Source organism: Pongo pygmaeus, chromosome 13 (assembly GCF_028885625.2).
Source record: "Pongo pygmaeus isolate AG05252 chromosome 13, NHGRI_mPonPyg2-v2.0_pri, whole genome shotgun sequence".
Lineage (NCBI taxonomy): Eukaryota > Metazoa > Chordata > Mammalia > Primates > Hominidae > Pongo > Pongo pygmaeus.
This window is the reverse complement of record NC_072386.2, coordinates 54329156-54341836: the sequence shown is the minus strand read 5'-3', so window position 1 is coordinate 54341836 and position 12681 is coordinate 54329156. Positions and strand designations below refer to the sequence as shown.

At 36.2% G+C, this 12681-nt stretch overlaps 1 long non-coding RNA gene across 1 annotated transcript in view; it reads left to right on the top strand.

Annotated features, from left to right (window-relative positions):
• The window catches only part of LOC134737895 (uncharacterized), a 92782-nt gene that overhangs the window by 16224 nt on the left and 63877 nt on the right, over positions 1-12681 (top strand). Inside the window, exon 2 of the long non-coding RNA XR_010123305.1 lies at positions 56-151. This is a non-coding gene — a long non-coding RNA (uncharacterized LOC134737895). The remainder of the gene's footprint in view (positions 1-55; positions 152-12681) is intronic.

Here is a 12681-nt window from a genome sequence, read left to right as displayed (position 1 = left end):
ATTACCATTTCTTCTCACCTATTCTTTACAAAACTACTCTGGCTTCTTTACACAGAAAAAAAGAAAACAGCTCCTGTTGCCTTTTGCCTCTCATCCAGAAAGTCATCCATCTGCCTTTCTAATATCTCTTCATCCTGTCAGGCCACAAATGGTGAGTACTTCTATCTCTGATGAGTAGTTGACACTGAGTTTCTGTTTAAAGAAAACTGTAAGAAGGTTATATCCTAGAACTGATCCAGGATATCACCTCCTGGCTTAAAATATTTGAAAACTCCCTTCTTAGTTGTGAATCCATTTACTTACCAGTATTTGTCGTTCCCATGTGTTCATAAGGCAACATGCTAGAAACCACAGTGGATGCAAAAAGTCATTAATTTCCTGAATGGCTCTTAACAATCTATTGGAAAGGCAAGGTATACACAATGTTACTGGGATTTTTCTCTGTATCGGGCTGGCAAACTATAGGCCATGAGTTGGCCCATGGCCTGCTTTTACATGGCTCAAGAACTAAAAAAGGTTTTTATATTTTTAAAGGTTATAAAAAACAAAATAAAACAAAGAATATGTGACATAGACTATAAGTGAAACACAGAGCCTGAGATATTTACCATCTGTCCCTTTACAGAAAAAGGTTGCCTATCTCTGCTCTACACAGTTCTGGATGTAACTAACAGGATGTAGTTCATCCCCAAAAGCAAATACTGGAGAACATTCTCATGGGCCCCATATAAACACACATAGCCCAACCTTCTTCTTGATGTATTTCTAGTGGTCCCATATGCTTCTCTGTATCTTGAGAGAGAATTTGCCTTGGTGATATCTCCTAGTGCTAATTTGTGCAGAGGGACAGTTGCAGCAGAATGGTCCTAGCACCCTTAACCAGTAGTAGTGTCTAAAGCATAGAAGCTGGATGAAGTTATGGTCGTCAGTGTTTGAGAAAGGGGAAATCCCCAGCATGACGCCTCTCTCTACATCCTGCTAAGCAGGAGCCCAAATGATTGGAGCTCTTAGTCGTCAGCTCTTATTTGCCATATCAGCCATATTCCAGGTGCTAGGTTTCAGCACCTGTTCCACCACAGAATTTCTGCTGTCTTGCCCAGGAGTGAGATTCTCACTGCAAATGTGGGAAGGCTTCTATTTATACCCACAGTCCTATATTCACATCCTTTCATCTAAATCTAGTTGACTAAAGAATATTGGCTTGCAGTGGGCTCTAAATTCAAATCCATTACTTAATCCTTAAAAATCAGAAGATGTCATGTAATGCATGAAAGATCTGCATGAAGATCTGCCAGAGCCCTAATCTGGTACAGCCGAGTAATAACTCCATGGGCTCTACAAATGGCCATTGTATCAGCCAATTCCTGTTACCTCCTAGACCCTGAGACTGAGTGTCCAGTGCCACAGATCATCTTAAAAGGGGCTTGTCTCACTTGTTTACAGTTACCTCCTTGGCCTCTATGAATATTTGAGTTTGTAACTCCTGTTTTAAATCCTTAAAATGCAAAAGATCCACTTTACACCCCTTAGGTTGGCTACTGTCAAACAAGCAAACAAACAAAAAACACAGAAGATGTGTTGGCAAGGATGGAGAAATTGCCAACTGCTAGTGGGAATGTAAAATGGTGCAGCCTAGCCACTGTGGAAACAGTTCGGCAGTTCTTCAAAAAATTAAAAATAGAATTACCCTATGATCCAGCAATTCCACTTCTGGCTATATATGCAAAAGAATTAAAAGCAAGAACTTGAGCAGATATTTGTACACCCATGTTTATAACAGCATTATTTACAGTAGCTAAAATGTGAGAGCAACCCAAGGGTCCATTGACAGAGGAATGGATAAACAAAATGTGATATATATATATATATATATATATATATATAAGAATTCTACCCAGCATCAAAAAGGGAGGAAATTCTGACACATGCTACAACATGGATAAACCTTGAAGATACTATGCTAAGTGAAATAAGCCATTCATGAAAGGACAAATATTGTGTGATTCCACTTGTATGAGATAACTAGAGTAGTCAAATTCATAGAAACAGAAGGTAGAATGGTGGTTGTCAGTAGCTAGAGGAAGGTAGAAATAAGGAATTATTGTTTAATTGGTACAGACTTTCAATTTTACAAGATGAAAAAAGTTCTGAAAATGGATGGTGGTGATGGTTACACAACAATTTGAGTGTATTAATGCCACTGTACTGTATACTTAAAATGGTGAAGATGTTAAATTTTATGTTATGTGTATTTTAGCACAATTTCAAAGAATACAAAAGATCACCTTCTTAGGATTTCTGTTCCTTTCTTGAAAAGAATGGAGTTACATCTGGACTATCCCATTTACTAACTATGATCTCAGACCACACATTCTCTCAATTAAAAAAATGCATTTATCTACCTATATGGTAATTTTTTTTAGTGAGAATTAAATGAGTTTCTATAGTTAAGTGACTTGTAAATGGTAAGCCACATTCCAGCTAGGGAATAAATGTCATGTGAGTGCCACACGTGAGTGAAAAATTTGCCTAGAGCTGTGATGACTTCCAGTGAGCATCATAAGGGAGGCTTTTATGAAGAACCTAGCATTTGGGCTGAGCTTCAGAGAATGGTCAGAATTTGAAAAGGTGCAGATACAGGGGAATATTTAAAGCACATGGAGAGGCATGTGTGTAAAGGCACTGAAGCAGACAAATAAATGGTGTATTTGAGCAAATAATCATGTTCGACGGGAGGATCAGGTGAAAAAGGTAGACCCACAGGAAGGGGCCAGATCATGAAAAGTCTTGAATGGTTGCCTAAGAAATTTGAACTTTGATTTAGTAGATAAGGAGAAGCCATTGTTTTTTAAGCAGAAGGTTTAGTGGAGCTTTATAAGTATTACTGAAGAGGTATACAGAATAGATTGAAATATAGATAGACTGAAACAAAGGAAACTAATTAAAAGGCTCCGGAAATGTTCTAGTCATGAGCTAATCAGGACTACACTAAGATGCTGGCAGAAGAAATTAAAAGAAAAGGATACAAGTCCTAATGCCAAATCAGTAAGAAAGTCTTAGAACTCTTTGATACCTTACAATTGATGGAAGGCCTGTAGTAATTTTAAATCTCTCTAACAGGTGCTTCCAAAAAGTAGCTTACATATCCAGCCCACACTTCTATTCCAGGCTTCAGAATCATGTATCCTTCTGCCTTTAGGATATTGTCAACTGAATGTTCTCCAGGTCCCTTAAAATATGTTCATTCTTGAACTTATAAACCTTTTTATTCTCCAGCTTTCTGATTTTTAAAAGAGATAACACATACGCTCTTTTCTGTTATTAAAAAAGTAACATTTTTTTGCTGAACATTTAGAAACATCATCACAGTGCAGAAACTAAAACAAAACTTAATATTAATTCTACCCCAAAACATATATATATGTGTGTGTATGTGTATTTATTTGATAAATATATTGTGTACACATATTTAAAGTCTTTTATACATATAATTAACTTTGAAAATAAAAATTAGCTTTGAATTCTTCATGCTATTTTGTAACTTAAAAAAAATTTTGTGACCTACTATTATTGTCAAATGATACATCAAGACCATTCTCCCCATCTCTGTCATTAACCCTGTGATCTTAAGTAAATCCATCTCCAGTGTCCTTAACTCTGGAATGGGTATGCTAATACATAACTCACTGCATTGCTGTAAGGCAGTGGTTCCTAAACTTTGCTGCATATTAGAATCACCTGAAGAGCTATTTAAGAACCCCAAAGTTCAGGTCACAATTCAGAGTCTGGGCATAAGAACTAGACATGAATGACTTTTGTCTCTTTAGGTGATTCCAATATACAGCAAAGTAAGGGAACCAAATTTCTAAGGTTTAAAATGAGATAACATAAAAACCTGGCATGCAGAAGTCACTCAATAATACATGTCATTTCCTGAATGTCTGCTATGTTCCCACACTGCACTAGCATTCTGTATTCATTACTTCATTTAACTCTCACCACATCCCTATGAGGTTTCATTATTCTACTTTTACAAAGTAGGGAATTGAATCTTAGATTGATTAAGAAATTTACTCAGTGTCACACAGGTAAGGAAGCATGATTCAAACCCCAGTCTACCAGATCAAAAAGTCCACACCATTTTACCACACTGCATTAGACTACAGAAATATTACTTTTTTATTTTTTCTTTCTAGCTTCTTCAATCCTATCTAAGCCATTTTATCATAATGCTTTTCTAGCTGATTAAGTTGCATCTAAAGAAAAATTAAGTCTGTATTTTGTGTGGTTTTTATTCATACATTCTGAAATTTTACTAATTCACATTTTTAGCCAAAGAAAATGAGGATTGATATTTGTGGTAGAATAAAATTGTGAATCTCTATTTGATATATTATGTTAATTGAACTTAAAATGTGGGTTTTATCCCTTTACCTGTAGGCACGTTGACTATGAACAAATTAGAAGCAGTTTTATTCATGGATTACACCTAGAGCCCTATTCAGCCCTTCTTTAGATATGTAACATTTGCTATAAGAGACTCTGCATTGGCTTAAAGCAAACTAATCATCATCATCAGAAAATTAGCTGCACATGTATACACATTTTACATACGTATATAATTGTTTTGAAACAGACAAAATTCCTGGCTACACCATGATTATAATAAGGACTCTAATCATGACTGTGCTCTAACGAGTTGTTAGTATAGTACCTCCATCTGTGGGTACTTAGGAATCCTGTCAATTTTTATCATGTAGTAAGACACAGTCAAATTATTTCCATAACTTTGGAAGTTACTCATTCCACATTTTCTTTATTATTTTTTGGCATTTGAGCCTATTTTATTGCTCTGACCAAATGTCTATATCTTGATAGCAAAAACATTTGCTTTCTTCTCATCTGACTTGATATTTTTGGAAGAACAAATTGACAATTCCCATGAATGATTCTGAGTTAGCAGGAGAGCATCTGCTGCAGAATAGCTCTTCCTTTTTTGAAGTTCACTGAGAAGCTAATTTCATTATTTTAAAAGCAAAAGTATTACCAGATCTGAGGTGACAGTAAAAGGAATCTAGAGTCAAAGTCTTGACCACTCACAACCAGAAACCTTAAATCATTAATGTTTAGTTGGTAGATGCTAACAAATGCTATCCATAATAATAATGCATGTCCATAAACATCACTCCTGAACTGGCCTACCTTGTATTCACTTACTTATTCGGTCTTGACTTGTCTTTTATAACTGACACTCAGGATGGGTTCTGTTTTTGAAAATATTAAATGATGGGAAGAGAGACATACACATTTGCTGCATTTAAAAATGCTTTCATATTAAAATTGGTAAAATCTTTTCAAAGGGATTGTCGTTACCCACTTAGTAATGATGCCTAGGTTTATTTCTTCATTGTTCATTCTGTGAATTTTCTTAATCCAATTTTCAGCATTCCTTTAGTGGTCCATTGTTGCTACATGTGTACTTTATTGACTGAGTTTTTAAAAGATACATCTATCATTAAAGATCTTTGGGAATATGTTCAAAAATGTTAAAATGCTGGGCGTAGTAAAATTACAAAGGCAACATAAGCCAGATTGAAAAATATCTTGCCAAATAGTATTTCTCAGCAAGCCATTTGGAGAGACTAAATTTAAAAAAAAATAGTTGATACCTTGATGAAAAATATAATTTCTCCCTTCCTCCTTTCCTTAACATTAGTGTTCTTGTATCCATGCTAATTTCTATTTGGCTACAATTCTAAAACATTCCTGGCATTTGTATGCAGTTGCATATAAATGTTTCTCTTTAGAGAATCAAAAGGAATTGAGAAGTTCTTAGTGACATAAATTATATTTAGAAAATTAATATAGAGTTCTGTTATAACCACTGGGCTCTAAAACTAGGTGCTTTTACCAAAGTAAGGTGAAGGGGGTGGATAATTTTCTTAGTGAACAATCCAGTATCTTTCTGAGTTTCCCCTTGAGGAAAAGCCATACTTCAGTGGTTGCTAACAACTACACTCCACCTTTGTGACTGCCAGAAGAGAGAACATCTTTGCCTAGTTTAGGTAACAGGATGGGTGTTGGGGTGGGGAGAAACCTATTTAGATAATGGGCAGAGAATGCCTCTGAGGTAGCAAATTTAAAAACTGAGTTCTGAAGCAAGAAAATGAGCAACCAATGTGAAATGTGGTGTGGGGTGGTGGTGGAGAATTTTCCAGGCAAAAGGGAAAGCAAATAGAAAGGACCCTGGGGAAAGAGGGTCCTATATTTGAGGAATGGGCAGTATATCTGTGTGTCTACAATGAAATGGTAAAGGAAGGGGTGGTACAAGCAAGTGTGTAATGGGCAAGACACAACATTAGGGGCTTTGTAAAAATAGCAAACAGGTCAAATTTCATTTATTCAGTTTTAAGCAGAGCAGTGGCATGATTTAACTTGAGTTTTAAAAAGATTTCTCTGACCACCACTAGATTATACATCAGAAGAGGCATGACCAATCAAAAAGCTATTAAAAAACAGAAATGACCAAAATAGATTCAAGAAGATAATTGTAGAACAAATCACAAAGGTTAAAGATTGATCATTTTTCAAAAAGCACCAGGCACAGATGGTGTTAGAGATGAATTCTTTATAACCATTAGTGAATATATAATTATTTTTAGTGTACCAATTCTAGTCTGTAGAGAAACATGAAAACCTGAATAAAGTTAGAATAGCCTTAATTTTAAAAACTGTCAAAGATAACAAAAATAATCTTTATGCTTTTTGAAAGGAAGGTATCTATCAAGATAATCCAAAGTACCAAACATTATAGGGAAAAAATATAATTTTGTTAATGATTGCTATAGATGTATTTGATAAAATTCACTAGCCATTCAAAAAAAAAAAAACCTAAGTAAATTAGGAATAAAAGAAAACTCCCTGGTGGATCTTGAAAGCCATACAAGGAGGTAATGTGAACAAGTTGACCTGCTGCTACAAAAAATTGGGTTCTCTAACTGTCCAGGCTGTGTTGTACCTGGCGTGTACAATTTGAATGCAGTCCAATGCCAAAATCTACTCTTGAGTTTTACTTCAAGACCCAGCAGAGCTGGCTATACTCACCCAAAGCTGATGCTCTGAGAGCCAGTGCTTTACTCTTCCTGGCTTGGCCATGCACAGCTCCTTAGCCCAGGGGCTGGGGGCATTTCCCAGGTAGTTTAGGAACAGCCTCTTCCCTTTTCCTTCCTCTAGCAGAAGGGGGTTTTCAGGGGCTTGACTTGCCAGAGTTTCTCAGTCTGGGCACTATTGACATTTTGGGCCTGATACTTTGTTGTGAGGAGTGTTTATCCATTGTAGGATATTTAGCAGCATCCCTGGCCTTTATCCACTAGATACACACACCTTCACCACTCTCAATAGGCTCCCCCGACCACTGCCATTCAGTTGTGACAACCAAAAATGTCTCTAGACATTGCTAACTGTCCCTGAGGGACAAAATCACCTCAGTTAAGAACTGCTAGGCTAGAAAACAATGTCATAACTGTGTCATAATTTATGTTTTTATATTACTGCATTTACCAGTAAATTCTCAGCTGGGGCAGCCCGGAAAAGGAAACTGCCTGTATCAATCAGCTCAAGCTGCCATAAAAAATACCATAGATTTGGTGGCTTAAACCACAGATGTTTATTTTCTCATAATCCTGGAAGTTGGATGTCTGAGATCAGGAGGCTAGCATGGTCACATTCTGGTGAGGGTGCTCTTTCTGGCAGGCAGATGGCCACCTTCTTACTATGTCCTCACATACAGGAGACAGAGAAAGCTGGTATTTTTTCCTCTTCTTACAACAGTTCCTCTTCTGGTATCTCTTCCTCTTCTTATAAGGATACCAGCTCTATCAGACAAGGCTCCATTCTTATGACCTCATTTAACCTTAATCATTTCCTTAAAAAATCTTTCTTCAATCACATAGGCATTAGAGCCTCAACATAATGCAGTTTGGGAGGACACAATTCAGTTCATATCATTGCCTAAACAAGATTTTAAAAAGTCCTCTACCTAAACCCAACAACTATATTATATTCAGCAGCTGCTTTAAATTTTATCAGTAACAAGAGATGGATTTCTGCTATTATCACTATTTTTCAACACATTTTGGAGATTGATAAAGCTAGAAAATTAAAGGAGCAGTTTAAATATGAGAAATGAAAATACAGTACTATCTTTATTTGTAGTTGGTATGATTATGTACTTAGGAAATTCAAGATGTTCTGCTAAAAATCCATTCAAATTAATAAGATAATTGGGAAATGTGGCTGCCCAAATACAAAATTAATAGCTTCCCTCTCTATTAATATTATGCAATTAGAAATTGAAATGGGGAAATATCCCATTTATAATTAGAATAAAAAAGATAAATCACTTAAAATAAATCTAAGAATACAGAAGTTGGACCTAAATGATGAAAATGACATTTTATTGAAAGGTGTAAAATAAGACTAGAAAAGTGGAAGGATAATTTTTCCCATATTAATACATAAGTTTATTGCAGTTCCAATCAGAATCCCAACATGGTTTTTTTTCCAACTGGTAAATAATTTTAAAATTCATATGGAAAAAGAATGTGCAGTAACATTCCATTTAAAAAAAATTAAGGGTGGACTTACTTTGTCAGATATTAAAATCACCAGGAATCTACTGTGATCAAAACACTTTGTACTAGCACGAAAATGGACAAATAGATAATTTGTATACAATAAAAGCTAAAATGCATTTAGTAAGTAATAAAGCTGCCACTTTAATTTAGCAGAAAATAGTTTTTTTTCTCTTACAAGATGTTAGCTTAACTGGTTATTTATCTGAAGAAACAAAAGGATACTATGTTGGCAAAAAATATAATGTAAAAAATTATAAGACAAACATATCAGAAAAAAAAAATAAGAGGATTTTAAAGTCTTTTTTTTTCTTTTTTTGAGACAGAGTCTTGCTCTGTCACCCAGGCTGGAGTGCAGTGGCGCAATCTCAGCTCACTGCAAGCTCCAGCTCCCGGGTTCACGCCATTCTCCTGCCTTAGCCTCCTGAGTAGCTGGGACTACAGGAGCCCACCACCATGCCTGGCTAATTTTTTGTATTTTTTAGTAGAGACGGGGTTTCACCGTGTTAGCCAGGATGGTCTCCATCTCCTGACCTCGTGATCCACCCTCCTCGGCCTCCCAAAGTGCTGGGATTACAGGCGTGAGCCACCACGCCGGGCCTAAAAAAGTCTTTAATCTTTTAAAGTGAGACAGTAAAGTATTGAAAACACATATAAAAAGCAGTAGTTTCAGTTATACTAAGTTAAGACATTTTTGTTCTACTGCCATTGTTCAGGTAAGAGGTAAGATTAGTTACTGTAACGGTGGCAATAGAAATGAAGAGAGGTAGAAAGACTTGATATATATTTTAGGGTGACAATTAACAGGATTTTCAGATAGATTGGATGTGGGTTTAAAAGTGGGAAGAAAGTAGGATTGGATCCAGGTTTTGTGAGATAATTTTTAAGGAAAAAATACAAAATTACACACATCAAATTAGATACAAAAGTATTTCTTTAGAATGAGAAAACAAACCACAACAAATGACAAATTTTAAAGAGCTGCCAAATACTATAAACATTACCACATTTTAAAAAATGACATACTATTTTTAATCAATCAACTGCTTTAAATATTTTGGCAGTAAACTCTTTGATATCGCCTTTTATATGACAATGATTTTATAAGATTATCTTCTAAATAAAGAATAGAAAGATAATTCAGTCTTTGTTTTAGCATGGTTGATCAAAATTTATTTTTTTATTATTGAGAATTGGGAAACAAAACACGTGACATCGCAAATAGATATACTATTTGTAGTATAGCTTTAAGCTTGTGGTCTCCATCTCAAAATTTTGATCAATTCTATTCCATATAATTTAAATCTAAGAAAGCATGGATTATTTATAATAATATATATGTTACATGATTGAGTATATTTTTGGCAAGAGAACTTTTATTTTGCCTAGGTACCATTATGTTTCTAATGCTCCAATATTGAGCTAAATGAATGCTCTGCTATTTAGCTAAATAAATGCTACATATTATATGTCTGATGATTGGAAGACTTCTCTACAGACTAACTTCTGGCTCTTTAAATTTCAAGTTTTATTTTTCCTCTCTCTATCATACTGAGTAAGATTGGTCATGCTCATATTGCAAGACAACCAAAGGCCCTGAAACTCTGTGTCACAAATCTAGATGAGTCAGCATAGTGGGTGGCTAGGAACTTTCCCAGAAGCTACTCTATAGAAGAATCAATAGCAATAATTTCATACAGGAGTGTCTGTGGACAACATAAGTTTATCCCAATAAACCTGAACTAACATTATCCCTGGCACAACTGCCTCAGCTAGATCTTGAAAGTGCCTGGGGCAATGACCAGAGGAGAATGTAATGGAGAGTAAATCATAGAAAAAAAGAGGCATAGTCTTAACTAATTACACTTAAAATATGCTACTTTTGCAAATTTTACAAAAACATGTGACTATGTGAATTCATTCAGGTTCCAGGGTCCTGCAAGTGATAGGTACTAAAACCAAAGCTACAATAATTCTTGGTAAATTCACTTCTGGTTGACAGAGGGAACAATCATACATCATTCCTAGGTTTCTGGCTTGAGTAACTCAAGTCAGACTCTTGTGTAAAACACTTTATTTGAGGTTTATGCCATTTACTTAGAAAACTAAGTTTTCTGGTTGGTGCCAGGAAAGAGAATCCTGCCACAGCAAGCTGCCTGACCCAGGAAGCTTCTCCTCTGTGGGCCAGATACTTCTTTCTTCTATGTAGAGGCACCAGACAATCTGATCCAGGGAAACTTTTTCTGCCCCTTCATGTAGCACCATCACTGGCATGAGATAAATCAAGCAGATGAAAATAGTACAATGAGAGCCTTGAAAATTAAATTGTAATTGGAACCACAACCTACAAAAGTAGGCAAGGATCTGCGTGCTAAACCTAAACTAGGTGACTGGCTGCTAAAATAAAGTGTTTAAATAAGATCCAGAGTCTCCCAAAATAATAGCTAAAATTTTAGGCTACAATTCAAAAAAAAAATCATCCAATACTAAGAACCAGGAAAATCACAGCTAGAATGAAAAAAGACAATATACTAACACCATTCAAGATGATTCAGACATTGGAATTAACCCACAAAGATTTTAAGCTGCCATCCTAACAATGTTTCAAAAAGCAATAACAAATTCTGTTGAAACAAATGTAACAATATAAAGTCACAGAAAAGAAACAGAAGGTATAAAAAGAGAATGACTTAGAAAATATAGAAGTAAAAACTTGCTGAAAGTCTCAATAGTAGGATGGAGAGATGGAGGTGACAGAGATACAATCAATAAACTTAAGGACAGATTAATATTATCTACCCAATATGAACAACATAGAGAAAATAGACCCCCCCCAAAATAAAAACTAAACATAAGCTCAGGGAAATTTGGAAGAATAACATAAAACCCAATATTGGGTTATTGGGGGTATTTATTATATTATTGGGTTAACAGAAAAAAGAGTGGACTAAAAGAGTATTTTAAGAAAGAGTGGTTTGGCTGGGCACAGTGGCTAACATCTGTAATCCCAGCACTTTGGGAGGCCAAGGCAGGTGGATCACTTTTACCCAGGAGTTTGAGACCAGCCTGGGCAACATGGTGAAACCCCATCTCTACAAAAAAAGTATAAAAATTAGCCAGCCATGGTGGTGCATGCCTGCAGTCCCAGCTACTTGGGAGGCTGAGGCAGGAGGATTGCTTGATCCTCGAAGGTCAAGGCTGCAGTGACTGGAGACTGTGCCACTGTATTCCAGCCTGGGTGACAGAGTAAAAAACAAAAGTAAGAAAAGAAATAGTGATTTGTCTCCCAAATTTGATAAAAATAAATAAAAACAAAATAAAAATAAAAATAAAACTCCTATATATTTAAGAACCTGAGTGATGTAGTTTGATATTTGTTCCCACCCAAATCTCATGTTGAATTGTAATCCCCAATGCTGGAGGTGGGGCCTGGTGGGTGGTGTTTGGATCATGGGGGGTGGATCCCTCATGACTTGATGCTGTCTTCACAATAGTGAGTGAGTTCTCGCAAGATCTGGTTGTTAAAAAGTGTGTAGCACCTCTCCCCACAGTCTCTCTCACTTGCTCCTCCTTTCATCATGTGACGTGCCTGTTGCCCCCCTTGCCTTCTGCATTCATTGAAAGCTCCATGAGGTTTGACCAGAAGCTGAGCAGATGCTAGCACCATGTTTCCTGTAAAGTCTGCAGAACCTTGAGCCAATTAAACCTCTTTTCTTTATAAATTACTCAGTCTTAGGTATTCCACTATAGTAATGCAAGAGTGGCCTAATAGAGAAAATTGGTACCAGGACTGGGTCATCGCTATAATGATTTCTGAAAATGTGGAAGAAGCTTTGGAACTGGGCAACAAACAGAGGTTGGAAGAGTTTGGAAAGCTCAGAAAAAGTGTGTAGCACCCTCCCCATCTCTCTTGCTTGTTCCTGCTCTCATCATGTGAAGTGCTTATTCCCCCTTTGCCTTCTGCCATGATTGAAAGCTCCCTGAGGTTTCACCAGAAGCCAAGCCAATGCCAGCACCATGCTTCCTGTAAAGCCTGCAGAACCTTGAG